Source organism: Macaca nemestrina, unplaced genomic scaffold (assembly GCF_043159975.1).
Source record: "Macaca nemestrina isolate mMacNem1 unplaced genomic scaffold, mMacNem.hap1 Scaffold_43, whole genome shotgun sequence".
NCBI lineage: Eukaryota > Metazoa > Chordata > Mammalia > Primates > Cercopithecidae > Macaca > Macaca nemestrina.
The window spans coordinates 519,744-542,106 of NW_027257672.1; the positions used below are offsets into that span (position 1 = coordinate 519,744).

Here is a 22,363-nt window from a genome sequence, read left to right on the forward strand (position 1 = left end):
TGTGAAGTAAATTCCCTTGACTTTTGTATTCCTAGAAACTCGTTCATGTTTGCAGATGACTTTGTATTTTGTCAACAGTGGCCACTGGTTGGTGACCATCAACACCTGCCGTGTATCATTTAGAAAGTTGGATGTGGATGTATTCACTTTTCAGACACACAAACACATGGGCTGTTTTTGGTTTTGATTTTTTTGGTTTTTTTTCTCCCCCCAGCTGAATTCAAGAAAGGGAAACAAGCAGACAGAGTAAGTACCAGAAAGCGTCTAAGTGGCTGGGTGGGGGATCCTACTATGGTGTTGGATTGTGTTCTGCCAGACATCGCTCCTCGAAAAGCTGACCCTGAAACGGCTGGCATTGCCCTCACCCTGGGACATTCGTCTGTCTCACCAGAAAATGAAGAATCTGCCAGAGTACTGTGAGTCAAATTCAGTCAGAACTCGATTAACTAAGAGGCTTTGTCTCAAAGGCCAAAACATGAGGACACATTTTTAATTTTTAAGGAGTGCTTCATTGTGAGTCAGTTCTGATGTGTACTGCATTAGGAAACCTCTGAACTTCCACGGTCAGGCCCAGAACTCTGAGGGAAAGTGGTTGTGCCCTTCCCACTGTTTTTGTCACTAGCTGTATTGATTTCCTTAAAAACCCTTTTTATATGAGTTCTATTATAGTTTGAAAAAAATTCACTTAGGTAGAACTGGAAGCGTTTGCGCCGTGTTAATACTCATGACCCGTTCTGGGTCTCGGTGTATGTGTACTGTATAAATGTACATGTGTGTATGTGGTGTACACATACTACGTGTATTTCCACTGCATGTATTTACAGTGTATAGGTATGTACACTACATTTGTGTCCTACACACGTGCATGCTGTAGGCATGCATGTACATGTGTATATGTGTGTATCTACGGGGATGATTATATGCACACTAGTTGGACACCTATCTGTTCTACATGTGTACATACATGCATGTATTTAATGCCATATACATACCTGTGTACGTGCACCATGTGGGTATGTGCACATTATTTCTGCAGATGTATATATACATATGTGCACACAAGCATGCATGTACACTATGCACACTGAATAAACTTCTGGATATGTACACAATAATACGTATACATGCTGCATATGTACGTACACTATTGCATATGTGTATACGTTTTATATGTTAGTGTACTGATGTACATTGTATACATGTGCATATGTGTACACTGCACATGTGTATGCATGCTGTAGTGCACCTACGTACATTGGATAAGAATGTATGTTATATGCATGTGTATACATATAGCAAATAGCATACCTGTGTACATACGGATGTGCATGTGTATGCCATATACATGTACATACAGGTTATAGTATACCTGTGTACACTGTATGCATATAGACGTGTGTACATGCTCTGCATGTACATACATGTTAGCATACCTATGTACATTTGCTATATGGATGTGTGTATGCTCTATGCTTGTACACACGTAGTGAACTTGTTTGTACACTATATATATTTGGATGTGTGTACACTCTATGCATGTACCCTACATGGATCTGGATGTGTGTGCACTCTGTACGCACGTAGTGCACTTATGTACACTCCGCGTATTCGGATGTGTGTACGCTCTATGCAGGTACACGTGTTACAGTGTGCCATATACGTACGTTATGTGGATGTAAATGTGTGTGTGCGCTCTATGGCACCAGGAATAGGGCTCCCGCAGGGATCCAAGAACGCACCATCTCGCTGGCACCGGAGAGTGTAGGATGAAAACAGTTGTTTGTTACAACCTAGTTGAAATTTGGCAGGTTACTCTACCCTTTGCAACGATCTAGGAACAGTCACTTCATTGATGTGTGTGTTCCTGAAATCATAAACAGCTCTGTGAGGTGTGTCTCATCCCCAGACGAGAGAGGGAACCGAAACAACAATGACTCGGTCACTTAAGTGAGGTAGAACTAACACAGCAGCTGTCTAGCTTTCTGTATTATAACTTTGTCAGCAGCTCAATGAGAAATCGGCACTCATCAGGAAATGTGTCCACTTTCTACTGTTCTTTATTCGTGGCGTATTAACTGCCTCGTGTTATTCCTCACGATGTAGCAAAATCCCTCCTAGAGTTGTGAATATAAACAGTTCATGACAAATGTAGTATCTTCTTTGTAACATTGAAAACGATATGTAAGTTCATCTTCAGATATTGTTTGGAAGGATGAGAAGGAAGGTGTTTAGGACAAAAGAATAGAGAGCTTTCAAGTAAACAGGGAAAAGAAGGACTTTGTGCAAAATATTTCCAAATTTGGAATTTGAGAATACTAAATCTCACATCTAAGATCATAGGTAGTTTTTTTTTTTGGGGGGGGTTAAAATTAGTACTTGGTTTTCCATGCCTTTGGGAATTTCAGCCCTGATGGAGGATTGCAAGAATAATCTGATTTTTCAGAACAGAAGGACAGTCTGTCTCAAAGGTAAATTCCAGGTTGTACCATAGAGAAATAGAAATTGCTGTCAACTTTCTGTAAGGTTCTTCAGTTCTTTCCTCTTCTGTGGTTAAAAAACCATCTCTGGGTTTAGTCTCAGCCAAGTTCCTCTTATGAGGTTGCCTTACATTTCGCACAGCTGTTGAGAGTCTTCATCATTCGTAGTTAACTTGTTAAAAGCAAAACCTTGTACTAGTTAGATCTGGGCACCTTGAAGGCAGGGCTCTGTTTTATATTTTTAATAAGCAGCAGGGTGATGGCAGGGCTAGGGCCCTTCATCCCATCATGCATTCCTCTGAGCTTTCAGAGCTCTCACTGCATGCTGAGTGGTGTTGGCTGTTTAGGGTTTAAATAGGAAGACGAGGCTCTGCGACTTGGGACGCTCTTACTACCTTCATAGAGAGCTTGGTGACAGTTCAGCATGACAGTTTGTGCCCCTGCTGTGTATACTTTGTTACGGCCTCACAGAAAGGGTATTGATTTAAACGTGACTAATTTCTTCATGTTTATTTTTGCCTTTATTCCTAGTTACAGTCCTGATAATTTTTCTTCCTTTAAAATCTTGCTAATGGTTAGTGAATTAGTGATAAACTATATTTACGTGTTCTCTAAATCTAGCGATTTAATTGGAGGTCATTCTTCTTGCACCATGTGTCAGTGCTATGTCAGGATGGCTCAGTTTTACATTGTCAAAGGATTAACTAGAGCAGGATGCAGCCTTACTGGAAATTGCTCGTTTGTGAAATACAGGCACTTTATTTTTTGTTATACTCGAGGTGTGTTCAAATGTAAACATTTTGAGCCGTGTTAGAAGGATATACAAGATTGTAATGAAGAAAGCAGCAACTTGATCAAGTACTAGCTAATGAATTTTATGTTTTAAGTATATGGACTGTGGACCTTGGCAATCAGTTCTCATCTTGACCTTTTATTGTTTTATTAGAATCTTGCTCTGTCACCCAGACTGGAAGGGTAGAGCCCAGGAGTACAATCTCCATTCACTGCAACCTCTACGTCACAGGTTCAAGCGATTCTTATGCCTCAGCCTCCCTAGTAGCTGGGGTTACAGGGTGTGTGCCACCATGTCTGGATAAATTATTTTTAGTAGAGATGGGGTTTTGCCATGTTGGCCAAGCTGGTCTGCAACTCCTGACCTCAAGTGATCCACCCACCTCAGCTTCCCAAAGTGCTGGGATTACAGGTCTGAGCCACCATCGCTGGCCTGACCTTCTGTTCTAATATTGGTTATTCAGTCTCGATGATAGCACCTGGTTGTATTAACTTGGGGTAGAAAGCACAATTGCAATGAATCTGGTTGTGTATATACGTGCTGACTTAGCGTTCATGGCAGCACTGTGAGGTGGGCATTGTTCCTGAAGGAAGGCCGATGGGCAAGTCGGGGCTTAGATACGGGACTTGTGGGCAATCACTGCTGTCCCATGGCTGAGATCAGGCCTGTCTGTCGCCTGTACCCTGAACTCTGAACACACAAACGAGCAACTGTCAAGAGTCGGTGCTCGAGTGTGATGTGGCCTGTGGTGTTTGCCTCGCAGCGCTGCTTTGGCTCGGGGCAACAGGGCAACAGCTCCCTCCCTCGTTCGGCTGCCTGGGAGTCCCAGGAGAACCCACTGATACCGTTTATAAATGCCGGACATCGAGCGTTCTCCTTGGTACCAGCACATCTGGAATTGGACAGCTCGGTTAGATTCTCGGCCAGCAAACCTGTACAAGAGTGTGTGAACTCTGCGTTTGCTTCGCCCGGACAAAGGTGAATTCGTGGTCACTACTGGATGGCAACAGGTGTGGCCTCAGGAGCAGCACGGAGACAGGCACCCGGGTGCAGGAAGAGCATCTGCAAGAGGGGGTGGGGAAGGTGACAGACACAGGCGCGAGTTTAGCTGTTACCGTGGATGGGGGGTGGTTGGGTAAGACCAGATTTTCTCATTGTTGCCCCTTTCTGAAAAAGACCCTGAATTGACTTCTCTGTGGCTCCTCGCGCCTCCTTGTCAGGTTGGAGGAGACTGCTCTCCTGGCTCAGGCCCTGCTTGCGGCATCACGGAAGCTGCTGTTGCTTGCCCTGCCCTCCCTGTGACGTCCTCTGTGCTGTTGTCCGGGAACAGTTCTGCCGAGCAAGCTTGGACTCTGCTCCCTTCTGCTCTTGGATTTCGTGTCTGGAAAGCTTGTGTTCTTTCCTGATTTTTGATGATGCTGAGCTATGTTTTTGCAAGGATCACGCGTGCCTATAGCAGGGAGAAGCCCCTTTGCAATTTTAACATCTTGACGCTCTCAAGCAGAGCTTGCTATCGAAGTTGACAGCCTCCTGTGTTTTTGTTTTGGCAGAAACTGAATTTCAGTCCTAGGACAGCTTCAGCACACTTGATCCTAGCTCTTCTCTCTCACTGCTCCCCTCGTGTGTGGCAGAAATCATATGCCCTGAAGTTTACCAGTCCCTTCATTTGAAAATCAGTTAGTGTATGTGATCCTCATGAGAATTTTACTTTTTATAAAAGCAATCGCAAAGACTGGGTTTTGCGAAACCAGTGTTTTATGTGTATATTAATTGCACTCACAATAAGCTTTGTCTTCTAAATATTTCATGTTTCAGATTAGCCCTGGAATCATGCCCTGGAGTAGTTTTGCTATTCCGCTTTTATTTTTGGCTAAGGTAAAGTTGAGAACATTGTGATATTAGATGTAGTGAGTCCTTTTAGTTTCTTCTATGTCTGTTTTCCTTTAAGCCAGAACCAGCAGACTGATACCAGTTTGTGAGCACCTGGCATCTCCCAGGCCTTTCCTGGGTCTTCCCTCCGCTGTCTTGTGGACAGGGCAGTCATTGGTGGAAGATGAACTTGAGAATCTGTGTGTGGAATTAAGTAAATGTCATAGCTCTCTTCTGTGACAAACTGAATGACATTAAGCCCAGTAAATTGTAACAGCAGACTTTGCACATACAAAGCATTGAACACCAGGAAGGTAACCAGGCTGCGATGCTTCTGGTCCTGCACAAGACCTCCGGTATCACAGCGCATTTAACATACTGGCAGCATTGAGTGTTTGAAAATGTTGTGTATGTACCATGTCCGTGATTTTCGAGGGCCTGGATAAACACCTCTGGTTATCGCAATCTTTATCAATGGGAGCTTAAGGTTAGTACTGGGGCAGACTGTGTTTTAAAGAATTAAGGTGTCTCGAGTATGTTTCAGTTTTCCCATGAAGAAGAAACATGTCAGCTGTTCTTTCCTAGACTGTGGCTATCACAGTGCCCCACCACGGTCGGTCACATGTTTACTTCCCCTCCATTTAACCGGGCTGGGCTTGGGCCAGAGTACTTCGGTTGTCAAATGTCATATGAGGCTGAGGAACTGTCTTCTGCTTCATCATTAGCTTATGGAAACACTGTTTTCCAAAGCATACTCTCCTTTATCATTTGTGTTTATATAAAATAATGGAATGGTTATTTTAACTGTGCAGTTTCCTATGTTTGGTTATTTAATTGCAGAAAGATAATGGTTTTATTTTGCTAAAATCTGTGCTAGGAATTGTGCAAAATCTTTGTGAAATGCCCAGTTTACTAGCTTAAGTTATAGATCTTTGTATAGAAAAGAAAAAGCCTATTGCTACAAGGAGCATTGTCTTTATCGATGCACAAAGCTTTAAACTTATTGGCCGTGTAGTAGGTAAAAATGCATCAGAATGTGACGAAAATTGAGAAAAGCATTGAAGTTTTAAAATCTGCTCTGCAGTTTTCTTCAACTCCCTTGCAAGATACTTAATTTGAATAAAAGACAGAATAAAGTGTTCCCACTGAGGAAAGTGGCAGGAGGACTGTTTAGAATGTGTTCTGAATCTGAGCAGTCCTGCCACACTCGTCTGTGATGTGGTGGTGTCCATGGTGTCACTTTTACAGAACTTTAAGAATGCCTCTGTGAATAAAATACATTTTATTCTTAGTATTTCTGTTTTGAGTTTTGAGGTGTGTAAAACATGTTAATGGTTTCTTTCCCTTACAGAATTTGCTTGTTCTTTTTTTTTTTTTTTTTTAAATGCCTACAAGACTCTGAAGCACATTAATCGCTTAAAAAGGAAAGAAAAAAAAAAGGGCCAGGCGTGATGGCTCACGCCTGTAATCCCAGGGCTTTGGGAGGCCGAGGCGGGTGGATTGCTTGAGCCTCGGAACTCGAGACCCAGGGAACCAGCCTGGGCAACCTGGTGAAATCCCATCTCTACGGAAAACACACAAATTAGCTGGGCATGATGGCTGCACACCTGTAGTCCCGGCTACTCCAGAGGCTGAAGAGAATCGCTTGAGCCTGGGAGGCGGACCTTGCAGTCAGTGGAGATCACGCCCCTGCTGTCAAGCCTTGACAGAGTTGGGACCCTGTCTGAAAAACAGCAACGTTCATAACGTATGGGTGAACTGCCCGGCTGCTCTGTCTAGAGTAGAATAAATCTAATTATGTTTTTGCCTTTTATTAGCATTGAAATTTTCTTAATTATCCCTTTGTTTTCATTACATTGTAGCAATATATTGCCGCTTAGAGTCTGGAACAAGTAGGCTTCTCTGGATCAGGTTCTTACTGGATGGCTAAAACTTAGAATGATTTTTCCCTTCCTTGGATGTGACTTATAGAACTTTGCCTTTTGAGGTGATGTGCTGCATTTGATAGCGGACACAGGAATGCCCGAAGAATTCACTTACAGGGCTAAAATATACGTGCTTTGTAGTGTTTCCCTCCTAGAATGAAAACGGTACCTCTCATTTGTGGGTCGATGATGCTATTTGCTGAAAACTTTTAAAATTTTATTTATTTTATTTTATTTTTTTCAGACGGAGTCTTGCTCTGTCGCCGAGGCTGGAGTGCAGTGGTGTGATCTTAGCTCTCTGCAAACTCCGCCTCCTGGCTTCACGCCATTCTCCTGCCTCAGCCTCCCGAGTACGTGGGACTACAGGTGCCCGCCAGCACGCCTGGCTAATTTTTTGTATTTTTGGTAGAGACGGGGGTTTCATCGTGTTAGCCAGGATGGTCTCGATCGCCTGACCTTGTGATCTGCCTGCCTCCTTCTTCCAAAGTTCTGGGATTACAAGCATAAACCGCCGCCCCCGGCCAAATACATGTTTGTTTACTGCCTCAGTCCTACGTTGGGTAGCCCTGTTCTTCGTCGGATATTCAGGGAGCGGGGGCATCTTGAGTCTTGAAAGGTGTGCTCTGCGAGATGGGAATCTTCCGGCTGCTTATTTAGGGAATCCTGCCGGCTGTCATTTACTGGAGAGCGCAGTTTCCTGGCTGCCCTGGTCTTTGAGGGGAGGGAGACTGAGGGGTCATTTTCCCACCTGGACCAATGTGTTTATTAAACCTGGTTTGTGTATCATTTGGATCTTTTTATGAAGGAAAAGCTACATCTGTGACTTTCAGATGAGTGGAAGTCATGTTAAAAAATATATATATATATATAAATATATATATATATAAATATATATATATATATATATATTGGCTACTATGGAGAAGTTTTGTTCTTGTGACCTGTGAATACAGTCACAGGAGAGCAGAATGTTCACGGTGTGGGTGCTTACAGTGTACATGCAGAGTCACATTCTTCACTAGTATTACGTTAAAAAGTGACAAATAAGAGAAAAATATTTTGCTCATTACAACGTCGGTAAGAAGCTGGCAGCACTCTTGTTTTTGGAGGGGTGTGAAGGGAATATTGAGAAAGTGTCATCAACATTAGACTCGCCCACTCTGCAAATCCTGTGCCAGCTGGAGTGAGGATCCCGTGATGGAAAGATGCACCCCTGTTCCCGGAAGGAGTTGAATCTTTGTAGCGCTCAGGACGCATGGTTCATCTCTATATAAAGGCAGAGTGTGAAACGCCGTGGAGGCTGAGAGAAGCGATGTGGTTAGCAAGTATGAGTGAGACGTTTGGGGCTTGTTAGCACCTGGCGTGTGTGCAGCAAGCTTTGCTATCTGCACATGTGTGATCCTTAGAACACTGGCGTCTGGAGCCATGGGGGCTGTCGAGGGCCCCAGCTCCCGGCGGGCTGAGGAGTTCCCTGTTACCACCAGGATAACCGTGATTTTTGAAGGCTGTCACTCAATCCCAAGTCCTGGAAGGGGGCTCCTTTCAGAGAGGAAAACACCCCTAGAGCCTCAGGCAGAATTCAGTGATTTTTCTTATAATGTTGCTTAGATTTCGCAAACATGAAACCAAGAACATATTTCAGAATGCTTATGGTTCTTTTGTAACCATGGAAACAAAGTAAGTTGCAGTCGATGGACAGTTTGCGGAAGCTGAACTGCCTACATCGTGAGCACGGCGCTCTCCCTACCGCCCTGGGCCTTGCTCCGGTTTTCTGGGGAGGCTTTGCAGGGCCTCTTGGCTGGGATACCTCTCTCATGTCCAATGTTGCTACCCCTGGTCACAGCCATACTGCTGGGCACCTGCGACGTGAGGTCACTGAGTGGACACGGAGCCGCGGGGCAGCAGTTGGTCAGGAGGTGGCATCCACATGGTCCGAAACAGGTTTCTGTTCATTAAGAATGATCATTGCAATAAAAACAGAGTGAAAGAAAACTCTACTGACCTGAGAATGCGTCCGCTGAGTTGCATAGGGAAGTGCAGTGAGGAAGGTGAGGGCTGAAAGGAAATGAGGGAGGGAGAGGAAAGGAGAGAAGGGAAGCGAAAGGGGGAGGGCGGATGGGAGTGAAGAGGGAGATGGAGGAGGAAGAAGAGAGAGGGCGGTGGGCAGGAGCCTGGGAAATGTGTCCCAGAGCCGGTTCCTGACCGTCGTGGGTGCGTCAGAGCTGATCTTCCAGGAGAGGTGGCCTGGGAGGGCTGACCCTTAGGAAGTGAGGGCCAGGGGGAGCTGATTTTTTGGCCCTCAGCGGGGCTGTTGTTGACCTGAGATACAGTCGATAGTTTTCCTGAAGAGATCGTCTGCACAGCCACCGTTTGCTGCCAGGTTGGAGACAGAAGTGCTCCTCCCCATGGATTCTTTCTAGTTTGTGGATTTTTCCCAGTTTACCTGAGCAGCCTGTCAGTGGAAATGTCGGGGATTACTAACATGTCTCCATTCTACAGAGCAGTCGACCAGCTTCCGATCCTGTAGTTGTTGGGGGCACCATTCCGGTCCTGTCAGTGCCGGCCCAGCGTGGAAGCCGCAGCCCGAGGCGCTGGGAAACCTGCGGGGCTCTCACTGCCAGGGTTCTGATGGGAATCGAGCGCTGGAAGAAAGATGTCCTTAGGGCAGAGCCTGGCGAGGAGGGGGTGCTGCTGTTGCAGCAGTACATGGAATTTCAAATGACAAATGAAACAAGCTTTTAATTATGACCAGAGCCCTATGCTCTGCGTTTCTTCAAATGGAAATGTTGTGCTGAAATGAAATTGCTGTTAATCGGTTGCCTCATGCAAGACGCAAGACGGAGGGCTGGGAGCAAAGTAGAACGTGGACTTATCTACAAAGCTTCCTCCTCTCAGACTATCATCAGCTGGATGGTGCTACACAGGAATATGTGAGAATTCGTGTGAGAAAGGTGATGGGTGCAGACCTGTGTGACCGGCAGGTGTGGGGGAGGTTTGAGAGAAGCTTTTGGCTGAAGTGATGTCAGATGCAGGAGCTGAAGTGTGATGTCTGTCTGGATGGAAGAGCACACACGCCTCTGGGCTGCGGGAAACAGATAAAGGAGGAGGTGGACAGACGTGAGTCGTGTCTTAGGAATGGTAGCAATTCAGGCAGACCCAGGATCAGGCTCCCACGGGGGAGGAGTGGATATCAGGACCCAGGGAGCGTGGGGCGGGGGTCATGCCCAGGCCTCTGCGGGTCTTGCTCTTGTGTCAGCAGGGCCCTGTGCTTGCCCTCCTTAAAACTTTCCTGATCCATAAAACGGGCACGACAAAATCCACCTTGTGACACTGAAGCTTAAATGAGATGATGTACATGGTGTCTTCCTTCCCTTCCTGACACATCCTAGACTCACAGCTATGGTAGCAGCGACAGACTGGATGGAATGCTGGAGCCCCCTTGCGCCTGGTGAAGCCACATGGATTTGTGCAGTGCTGGCGACTGTCTCTGAAAGCCTTTGGTCATGGCAGTGGCAGCCTGGAGTGGCTCCTGGCATACTTGAGTCTGTGGAGTGCAAGGTTGACTGGAGCTCCGGGGCCATTGATACTGTCCAGGGGTGAGCTGATGAGGCCCTAAAACATGGGGGGAAGGCCGAGAGGACTTGGCTGCCAGAAGCATTGTAGATTTCTGGCTTCGAGAACTTGCTGACTTATGGACATAGGAAGGTAAACCCAGATGGCTCCAAAATTGTAAGTCCAGAAGAAAGGTGGGAGGGTACAATTGCTGACTAGGTCATGGTTGCCCTGTCCCTTTGTTTCTGGCCATCGTTTCTCCTCCCTCCCCCTGCCTTTGTGGGCTGGAGGGCCTGAGCCTGCACAGCGGTCTATTTCATGATGACAATGGCCGATTATTACCCTGCAGTAAGAAGTCTCTCCATTTTATTTGGCAGCAGTAGTTAAATAAATTTAAGGAGTGATGGTGTAGTAGTATTTGTTTTGTTTGTGCTTTTTTTTTTTTTTTTTTTTTTTTTTTTTTTAGTGTCATTTAACTGAATGTTATTTCCAATTTCACTGATCACTTTGAGAGGCCAAAACATGCTTTGATTTGTTATTTTGTGTTTGAGCTAGTTTATTGCCTCACAGGAATGCCAAGTATTCTGTTGTCACACATCATTAAGTATCTCAAATTGTGTTACTATAATACTTAGCTGAATTACCTCCCTTATTTTGGCTTTTAAAAATCTAAAATCTGTGTGAAACACAGGATGGTGCATCTCCATTGAGGGTTGTTGAGAAGTGTGACTTTTGCTGGCATGCTTGAGAATCAGTGACATTATTTTATAGAAACACTTTGTAACTGACAGCAAAGCTAGAAGCTCCTGTAAAGGGCAGAGTAGGCAACGTGTGATGCTTTGAGGGCCATAGAAGTCTCTGCATATATTTCTTTTGTGAAAACGTCAAAGTGTAAAAATCACTTCTGGTTCCCTGGCCAAGGCTCGGTCGGGGATCGTGGTTTGCAGACCCTTGACAGCAGCTTAGCTGAAAGCTGGTCTCCCATGCGGTGAGCAGGAGCCTACCTCATTGCTTCAGCCAGAAAGATGCTGCCCTCATGCTGAAATTTACTTCAAACAAACTTGAAAGCTCTGGCACCGCTGCTCATTTCCATACTGTTGCAGGCTATCTAAAATACGGAGGATGCCGTGGCGTTTTGATTTTGTTACTCCTCTTGAAGGGCTCTGAGATGGCTCATCGCGAGTTAGACATTTGCAGAAATGATCAAGCAGAGCTGCAGTCATCTTGCAGATCAAGTGACGCTTTTTCTGAAAGCTTGTTACAGGCTTAAATTTCTGATCCCGTTCCATCCACTGATCTTGTATGATTGGTTTTGTTTTGCACCCATTTGGGTCTGTGAAGCGTCTCCCCACCGTGGTAGAACTTTAGCTCTGATTTCATGCATGATTCGATATCCTTACTCCTCTTCTGTGAGGAGAAAGCGCTGTAGCTCCTGCGTGGTTTCCGGCCCCTCCCTGCACGCGGATGGATTGGGAGGTATTTGTGGTGTGTGAACTTGCTACCCCCAAAGGCTCCTTGTTGACTCCCCTGGACCAGACTCTTCCCTACTCCCATGGACTGCACTCCTCCCTCCTGGTTCATTCCCCGGACCACATTCCTCCCTCCTCCTCCCTGGCTCACTCCCCTGGACCACACACGTCCCTCCTGGTTCACTCCTTGGACCACACTCCTCCCTCCTGGTTCACTCCCTGGATCACACTCCTCCCTCCTGGTTCACTCCCTGGGTCGAACTCCTGCCTCCTGTTTCACTCGCTGGGCCGAACTCCACCCTCCTCCCTCCTGGTTCACTCTCCTGTGTCCCCACGCCTCTCTCCTGGTTCACTGCCCTGGGCCCCCACGCCTCCCTGTTGGTTCACTGTCCTGGGCCCCCATGCCTCCCTTCTTCTTCACTCCCCTGAGCCCCCACTCCTCCCTACTCCCCTGGGCCACTTTCCTCCCTCCTGGTTCACTCCCCTGGGTCCCCACTCCTCCCTCTTGGGGTCGTGTTAGTTTCTGCTGTGCTTGTGCCAGCACGATAAGGCTGAGTGGCAGCTCCAGGGCTATGGCTGCGCGCGCAGCTGTGGTGTTAGTGCAGAGAACTGTGGGGATGCAGCTGCCCTTGCTGTGATGCTTCGAGTGTCACAGTCGGTATGGGAAACTGGGTGGGATGTGGATGTCCCAGGAAGGGACAGGAGCCTCCCCTCAGCCTCTGTCAAACAGTTCTCAGCCAGGCATGGTGGCTCATGCCTGTAATCCCAGCCCTTTGGGAGGCCGGGGTGGGTGGATCACCTGAGGTCAGGAGTTGGAGACCAGCTTGACCAATGTGGTAATTTTTGACACGTTAAGGATTAAGGAAAATGACTCTCACTCGTTTGCCTTGCTTTTTAATTGATGATTGGTGTAGCCCAGTAGTCTGAACTTGTTAAGCAACCATTCTTACTGAAAGACTAATGTTAAAAAGTCTCTTCCTCTGGACACGTCTTTGGCTGCTGTAATCAAATGCAATGTAATCAAATGCAATGTAATCAGCACTGGTTAATGGCTTTCCTTGTTTGGCTAACAAATGCTCCTCAGAAACTTTGGTTTCTTGTTATTTTTATTTATAATTATGTTTTAAGCCTTCTAATTTTTCTAGCTTTCCTGCGAGTTGGGAATAACTGTGATGGGTGCTTAGTTTGGGATGTTGACGTATACTCTATGCCCAGCTACTATGCCATTGTGTGAACACTGATTTCTCACTTTCTCATGAAGACTGATTTCACCTAGTTTGGTAAATTCTATTAATTTTAAGGAAGGGAGTGGAATGCAACTGCTGTTAGGAGGCTTTTTTAAGGATCGGGGAAATGTTGCCATGATTATTACCGTTACAGAAGGAACATAAAAATACGTGCTGCCTTCAGTCATGATGAATATGTAAGTCCGCGTCTGGGACTGCAGAAAACGGCAGCCCCAAATCTTAAAATCGTGTGGATGTACCAAGCCCATCTGCAGGGCACTGTGGAGCAGCCTGCATTAGCCGAAGTTGGCCCACAAGCCCTGAGGGATGGTGTCTGAGTTATGATAAGGCTCTGACTTGGGATTTAACAGATCTCCTAATACTGTGATATTCTAAACAAAGACACGATACTGCCCAGGGAGCCCAGTGGGCACCTGTAGGCAGTGTAGGTGAGAAAAGGTTCCAAAGAAGATTCCTGCAGCTCAGCTAGGAGGATTCTGTAAGGCAGTAGACACATCAATGTTCACATAGGAGTGTTGAGCTATATTCATTCCTTTTAAGCAGCCAGGCTTGTGTGTGTTTTTAGGGGCACTCACATAGCGCCTCTTCCACCCTCACTGCCGGTTGTGCCTGTTTGATGTTGCGGATTTCTGTGTTAAGTGTGTCCACTCTCCAAATGTATCTCTGTCTCTAGAATATTTTAGAGTAGATAATTTATTGTTTAAACGCTTGCTTTTAGTGAGGAAGAAATCTTTAAAACGAGCCATACAGACCCTGCTATAAATGTTGAACAATGGAATGTGTAATGTTTAACACGTCGTGTTTAAAGTAGAAGACAGTTTAATTTAGAAATCCTGTTGGAATGCCAACTTAAATTACCACCATCCGTATGCATATGGAAAAGAATGAGAGAGAATGTGTACAGAATTGGAATTTTGTCTATTTTGTCGAGATTCTGTAATGTATCAGGTACAAGCCTCACTTCATGATTTAAATGCATGAAGCTGAAATTACAAAACTTGACAAAAACATGCCTTTGAATAGTGAGCCTTTATCCTCCTTGAAATAGTGATTTATTCACTAAAATGTCCACCTGCAACTTTGTCAAACACATTTGTTGCATTAGTTCTCAAGTGAGCTCAGTTTTCCAGACAGGGAGATTATTATTGCTTAGTGTTTGTCCTGATGATGTTGGTGAACAGGGAAAATCCTATGATGTGGATCCTCTGTGTGTGTTACACAGCAGACGCGGCCTGCCCAACCCTCTGCCTGTAACTGGGAACCTTGACTGTCAGGATCATTGTAGAGAACCTTGAGGAAAGCAAAACAAAAAGCCTCTGGAGTAGCAAAAGATGTAGCTGATTTCATGCAGTAAAACTTACACATTTTTCTTTAAAATGCATCCTTCGGAACCTCAGTTTGCTGATTATTTTAGAATTACTGTAGTCTGCTGACAGCAGTCGTGGGAACAGGTGCATGGCCCGGCTGGTGCAGGGGGTCTCAGAGCGGAGTCACACTGCTGACACCGAAGGAGGGGCTGGAGCCATCACGCTCGTGACTCGTGCAGATGGCCTTGGCTGACCTCCAGAAGAGAAAACGTCAGTATCCAAGGAGGAAAAAGTCTATTAATTTCATGAGTGTTTGCCTTCGCAGTGGCTACAACCCTGAGTTTGTGGCACCTGCTGTCTCTGGAATGAGGAGTCTTCCCTTCCTGGCAGACAAGCTCTAGATGGGCACAGGAGCTGTGGTTGCTGGATTGAAGAGGTTTCCTTCTTGGGGAGGTGGCCTTCGAGCCTGACATGAAGGAAGCTGTGACTGGCGGGAAAGGGCCTTGGAGACAGTGTATTTACCAGGAGGGTCAGTGACTGAGAACCATCCTGTTCCGAGTGTTGCCATTCTGGTTCTAGAGTAAACTTGGGGAGAAACAACAGCCAAAAGCCTCGAGGAATATTCTGTGATGTTGATCACGTTTGGTAGATTTGTTGCTGAGACTCTGAAATGAGAAGCCCGGGAGGTGCAGGTCTATCAGGCCGTGGGACGTGGGAGAGCTGCTGCTTCAGGGGTTGGAGTCCCCGTGCCAGAGGCTCAGTCCTGCAGAGACTTTTGCACAGTGGGCAACTGCTGCCTCTGGTTGATTGTGAGTCCCCCAGATGAATACCCATGAAAGGTACCATGTCAGTAAAGAGTCAAACTCTGTGAAGCATTTGGAGGTTTATTCTGAGCCAAATGAGTTACCATGGCCCTTGATATTACCCTCAGGAGATCCTACGAACGTATTCCCGAGGTGGTCAGAGCCCAGCCTGGTTTTATAGCTTTTAGGGAGACATGAGACAATCGATCAAATAAATGTAAGATGTACATGGGTTTGGTCTGGAAAGGTGGGACAACTGGAAGCAGGGGTGTCCAGGTCATAGGTAGATTTGAAAATTTCCTGATTGACAGTTGGTTAAGAGAGTTGTCAGATAAGGGGTTGTGGAGACCAAGGCTGTGTCATGTGGAGGAAATCCTCCAGGTAGCTTCGGAGAGAATAGATTGTAAATGTTTCCCATCAGACTAAACGTCTAAGTTCTGTCTAATTCCAGAAGGGAGGTAGGGGGATGAGGCAAGTCCGACCCCCCAGCGATCATGGCCTGGACTAGTTTTTCAGATTAGCTTTGGAATGCCCTTGACAAAAGCCGGGGCTGTTCAGATGGCCAAAGTGGCTTCGAATTCTAATGTTTTTACAACCAGAAGGTGATTGTGTTTTTTTCTGTGGATGACAGCCAGTGTGGTAATTAATATTTTGTTAGCAGATTAAGTTGGAAGTCAATGTGTTTTCATGTATGTTAATTATTAAATCATCAACAAACAGAGAAGGGCTTACTTTGAAACCAGCCTGAGACTCAAGAGGCTCATCAAAGAAAACGATGGACTTGGGAGAACTGATTCACGTGTTTACTGCGCCAAGTTTCAGGCATTATGAGAAGTCTGTGCTGATACATTGTGACTTGAGAACTTAAATCTTGATGGACTCTTAAGAGTGAGGCTTTTTTCTTTTTCTTTTTCTTTTAAACGGTCAGCGTTTCTGTCTCCTGTGTTTTGTCTTCCAGCTGTGGAGCACTTTAGGTTTGTGTTCACGTGGCGTTGTTCCCTGAACCACCAGGTTTGTGGCTCCGCGGTCCTGCCCGCCTTGATCGCGTCTTCCCCGCCCCGTGGGTTTTATCCTGAGGACGGTTCTCCGCTGTGTGGAGTGGAGGATCAGTGGACAATGGCTTTACCGACTCATTTTCTATGTAGCTCCCAGTTTCTCAAAATCATAATTGTCTTGGATTCCCTGTGAACTGGGAGTCAGGCCTTGGGCACAGTGCTGGGTGGCCTTGGGTGCAGTACTGGGGAAGGAGGGAGAGATGAGAATAGGAAGGATGGGTTTGTCAGGGGAAGGACCCCTTTGCCGCATTCCTGTGTCTGTTTTAGGTTAAAGATGAATGGCCGGGTGGTGGATGTCTCCCCTGCTGTGGCTGGACCTCGCTGTGCTGAACCCTGAGCAGGGGCCCCAGCAGCTGCCTCCTGCCAGGCCGGGGCCACAGGGCTGGGCTGCTGCCTCTAGGGTGGGTTGCGAGGGCTCGTGCCAAGTTGCAAGGGTCTGCACCGCTCCTGTGTGACCTGAGGGGCATGGGGGAAGCTGGTCTGTGCTCCTTACCTGGGAGAAGTTGAGCTCACCTGGGCCAGAGCCTCTGGGGAGGTATTAAGGCAGAGGCCTGGAATTCCTGCTTTCCCCAGACAGCAAGAAAGCTCAGTGTTGCACCTGCTCTGAGATGCCCTCAGCAGCCATATATAGTTGACTTGAACATGAGGGAAGGTGCCAATTAACCCGGCTCTGTGGAGAGCTTTGAGGAGTCCAGGCCCTGGGCCCCGGGCTTTTTAATATGTTCCTTCCTGAACAAAAAACAACAAAAGATCCCTGTGGCTGATGCCGACTGCATGGGGTAGGACATGCCGAGCTTGCGTGGGGCTTGCCCCTGAGTTTTCCTGGTGCTCCTCCCAGCTCCCACGGACACCAGCCTCTCCAGGCCGAGGCTTGTCCTGTTTAGACCCTTGTTGGTGGGGTCTGTGGTCCTGGATCGAGGGCCCAAGCACTTCTTTCATGATTATAAATGATTCACCAGAGACGCACGGCTGCCCCCAAACATCTCACGAGCATGAGATACAGCCAGTGTCGCCGCCGCAAGCTCATAATTCTAGTGGAAAGAGGAAATTTTACTTTTAATGTGCTCGTGTGACTCAGATGCAAATATTTAATTCCCGTTCAACTTTCAAGACCTTGAGAACCTCTGAGATTCCTTGAAAGCTGTTCCTTTGCCCCACGACTAACTCTCCTGTGGAAGGAGGCTGGGGTGGTCCGCGGCGTCTGGGGTCCTGCTGCGTTCTCCAGGATTCCTTAGGTTTCATCATTAGTCCCAGCTCTTCAGCAGGTGGAGCTGATTGACTCTGACATTTCCATTATATTGTTCTTGTGTTGCCTCAGTTAACTTAGAATAATCAGTATTTACCAGAAATAATTGATGGCGAGATGGGAATTATTGGTGATTCCCTGACATAGGCAGCCTGTATAGATAAGCGTGTTACACGGTGTCTGATTTCTGAGATGTTGGTCCAAACCTTCTCAGCAACACACTTTGAAGGGTAGATTCCTGTGCAGGGGAAGCTGCTTTTCCCCGAGACGCGGTGGCGGCCCCTGCACTGGCATGGCAGGGTGGGCGTGTGACTGGGCAGGGCTGGACCTGCTCCTGTCCGCCCCTGTGCTGGGCGCGTACCTCCGCACCACATGTGTGTCGAGGGTGCCTGCCTTTGTTCCCCCAGCTCGAACTCATAGAATTGTATACCTTCCTGACACATTCCTGCATAAAGATGATTAGATCTGGGGGCTGAATCTCAATCTCACATGCATGTAGGTAAATTATTCACGTAAATGACTTGGGTCCTCCACCTTCAGGGTCAGGAGGCGCGGGGTGGGTTTGGAGACAACTGCCTGGCCTCAGGAAGTTTCTCTCAGAGCCTGTTTCTTTCTCTAGCAAAGTAAATGATGCCTACCTCACGGGGCTTGACACACGCTCAGTACTCAGATGCTGTCTGGTCTTTATTATAGTTAGTATTTGGGGAACAGCATGGCTGGTAAGAAAATGCGTTATCTTTACAATTTATAGAATGTCACACAAGGCAAGCGTGAAACCGGGACTCTACCCTAATCTGAAGGTGCTGGTGCTTAGTCTTCTGAAGCATTTTGTTGTAATTCTGGCGTGTGTCAGCCAAGTCATATGATGGCACCGCATGCGTGATGCCAGCTCAGTTACCTTGGAACGGGGAGCCTGAGGCTGCCAGGGAGCAACCCTCCTACCTCCAGCCTTCGGCGGTTTCTCTCTCTCCTTCCCTCTGTCCCTCCCTATCCCCCACTCCTCCTTTCCACTCCTGCTCCCCTCCCTACCCCCCTCACTTACTCTACAACAGAGGTCCAGACTTTGACAAATCCCAGCTGGGCCTATTTATCACTGGGCTGGGAAACCAGAGGGAAAGGGGCCCAGTTACTACAAAAATAGAGAATTGAAATAGAATGTGAACTACTTTTGCGTATTTTTTATTTTAATCTGAATATGAAAGGCAAGTATCAGCATAAAAAGGGTGCTAACTGCGCCACACAGCTCCAAGTCTGCCTTGTCGGGGCTCCGTGGGTTCCCACGCCCTGGCCTTCTCTATGAGTGTCTGGACACGCCGTGGCTGCGAAAGGAGCATTCAGTTATGGTCCTTTGAATGTTGCAGAGTCATGTTTAATAAAAATCTTCACGTTTACCCACAGCCAAGTCTTGATTTAATAACAGGTACTGCAGGTCTCTGGGTGGGCCTGAGCCTCTGTTTTAGAAGCAGCCGCACCATCCGAGGGGCAGGTCCGTGTGGGCTGGCAGGCGGCCTGGTCCTTGGAGCACAGGGTGGACCTGACCCAGTCCTGGCAGTGGGGGGCCTTGCAGTTCTAGAATGTAGTGATGCAACCTGTGGCATAAATAAAAAGCCTCATGTGCCCCCATGAGAAGCTGGGGCTTCCCCTCAGTAGTGTGGTGTGCTGTGTTTGTGATCGTGCAGATGTAAAAGGGTGAGGGAGATGTCTAAAAACTAGGCTCCCAAAGACAGCCCTTCATGTCGGGTGCTTTCATGTGTGTATGTACACCTGTTTGACGAGTGTACACCTTCACGCGTGCACCTGTTTCACGCATGCACACCTGTTTGTGCATGTGCCTGTTTCACACTTGTGCCTGTTTCGCGTGTGTGTGTGCCTGGGCATTCCCCTTGTATTGCGTCATACGTTGTATTTTACAGATTGTTTTTTTTCAGTTTGTATCGTGAGCTTGTAACGACGTCGTGAAGAAAAGAGGGGATCCTGGCAGCCTTTGGCTCTGAGAAACGTGATGTCACGGGAACAGATGAGACAGCCCGGGTGAGGCCGGCAGAGGCCATCGTGGCCTGGGAGTCCGTGCACATCCACTGTCTGTCGCTGTGTGACAAGTGACCACAAAACTAGGGGCTTAAGGCAAAGTACACGTACGACTGTACAGCTTCTTCAGGTTGCAAATTCAGGGCAGCCTTGCTGAGCGGCTCTGGCCCAGTCCCCCGGGTCACCGTGAAGATGCTGTCCAGGGCTGCAGCCATCTGTAGGCTCAGCTGGGCTGGAGGTTCTGCTCCAGGATGCTGTGCTGACGTGTCTGCGGGCAGAGGCCTGGTCCTCCACACCTGGTCCCTCCCTGGGGCTGCCAAGTGCATTCCTGCCCAGGGCCGCTCCTTTCCCCAGAGACGTAGCAGTGCTGGTCTTATGCCCAGCGTCAAGGTGGCCGGGTCAGGAGCAAAGACTTGTTTCCCCTACTCGGCGGCTACTCCTGCAGGGCTGGGAGACAGTGGAGGTCGCGCAGGAAGGTGTTCGCTGAAGACCGTGCTCTGTGACTTGACGGGTGTTCCTCCCAGGAGGGTGAAATGGAGACTGGACGCTGGGAGCGGCATCCTGCGTGACCCCACGTGTAGTGGGCTCACAGCAGAGCTAAGTCCTTCCTTTACAGATACTTTTCAGAGTTTGCCCGTCTTTAGATTCTCTGATTAACATGTCTGAGGAGGGTCCCAGGAGTCTGCCACCTGCCAGGCCAAGGAGGTTCCCTACATGTAGCTGGTACCCTGACACCCTGAGAAATGTGACTCGAGAGGATCATCTGAGTTTCCTAAATGAGTCACCTGCCTTCTCTTCCCTTTGCTTTTATGCCTCCCCCAGGGTGGGTCAGTCCTGTCAGCCGCAGCGATACCTGCATGCTGGGGTTCCAAGGAGATTGGGGGTGTGTCGGGTCCCCCAGGGAGATTCGGTGACTGAGGATGCTGTCATAGCAGCCAACATGTCCCTATCGTTTTCACTTTTAATGAAGTTCAGTTACTAGGTTTTCTGAGGCACAATGATGTCCTTGTGAAAAATTGGTGATCAGGGAAGCAAGCAAGTGTGGGAAAATGATCCTGCCCTTAAATCTAAAAAATGATGAAACAGCAAAGAGCCCTGAAGAGCCCATGAACCTCCTCATGGGGCAGTGAGGAGACACCTCAGTAATGGCTTAAAAAAAAATGAGATCATACTGAAGAAAAAGTACACTAAATTTTGGGTCTCCTATGGGTAAAGAGATTGTGGTTTACATTTTGGAGGCATGCATTTATATACTTATTTATTTTTCTTTGCTGGATTTAGAATTAGTTGAAATAATTGTGTTTTTTAAATTTAAAAAAATGGGGTATACGAAGTCTAATCTCTTTGTGACATTTCTGTACTGTGAGACTCCACATACAAAAGTGAAGCCCAGACTGTCTGTCTCTAATGAGCCAGAGAGAGGTGGTCATCTCCTGCAGGCCGGTCTGGTCTCCAGGCATCTGGCCATCCTCCCAGTCTTGGGCACACCTGCATCACTGGTGCTTCCTGCCAGACTGTGACTCTGCCCAGGTTTCAGGAGCACCCGGAACTGTTTTCCTAGGGCCTCCTGCTTTGTCCTGGCTCCTGGAAGCACAGGCTTTTGATGAAGGACTCTCCCCACTGCTAGGTAAATTGGTGATTGCCCCACAGTCTGTGTTTCTTGCATGGGGCGCAGAGCGTCTGGGCGTGGTGTCGTGGCCCTGGAGCCAGCTCTAGGACTGCCCGGCGGCCTTGCCTCCGCCCCTCATCTGGGAACAGGGCGGTGGGGAGGAGAAGGAAAGCAGGGTCTTGCCCCTTCTGCGTCTCGAGAACACGGGAACACATCGTCCCATTGCCTCGCACCATTCACAGCCCAGGCTTGTGTGAAGTATTATTTTATAACCTCCCCTGACAATGATGTATTTTATATAAGCAGCACATAAAGTGGTAATTTAATACCCTATCGAGGAGGATTAAACAATAAGGAGCAGATATCGCTGTAGAAAAGTTACTTTATCCGGGAAACATTTATCTACTGCAGGTGGATGTGAACCATGGCTTCCTCCTCGGTGGCTCCTGACGAGCCTATGAGATTCTGTCCTGTTCGCCACTGTTAGTTATAAGCTACACCTTTCCTTCTATGATGTTAGTTACAAGCTCTACCTTTCCTTCTATGATGTTAGTTATAAGCTCTACCTTTCCTTCTATGATGTTTATTTCTTGCCTGTTCACCACTGTTACAGTTAAAAGCTATACTTTTCCTTCTGCGATGTGTATTTCTTCCCTATTCACCACTGTTAGTTACAAGCTATACCTTTTCTTCTGTGCTGTATATTTCTTGAAGGCATGGACTAAATCCTAATTCCACAGTATTTGATGAACACGCTCAAGAGATACTTGTTTGAATGAATGGATTAATGGAAAATAGAAGTGGTGACTTCACTTTTAATTCATTATGTCAAACTTTGTTTACATGGAAAATTTTATGGTCCTTTGGATAAACAGGGCCTCTGTGCAGGGTTGTTAGAGATTGTGAGAGTGCCTCAAATGGCTCTGTGGCTCTAGGCCCACAAAGGTCTTTCAGGGACTTGGTGGCGGCACCTGTGTTGAAAA

General features: G+C 47.2%; 1 protein-coding gene across 1 annotated transcript in view; it reads left to right on the forward strand.

The window, feature by feature from the left end:
• Positions 1–14,044: 14,044 nt before the first annotated feature.
• Positions 14,045–22,363, forward strand: part of LOC139361328 (disco-interacting protein 2 homolog C-like) — a 142,692-nt gene continuing 134,373 nt past the window's right edge. The window contains exon 1 of the mRNA XM_071089950.1: positions 14,045–16,330. The gene's annotated coding sequence lies outside the window, so the exon portion shown is untranslated. The remainder of the gene's footprint in view (positions 16,331–22,363) is intronic.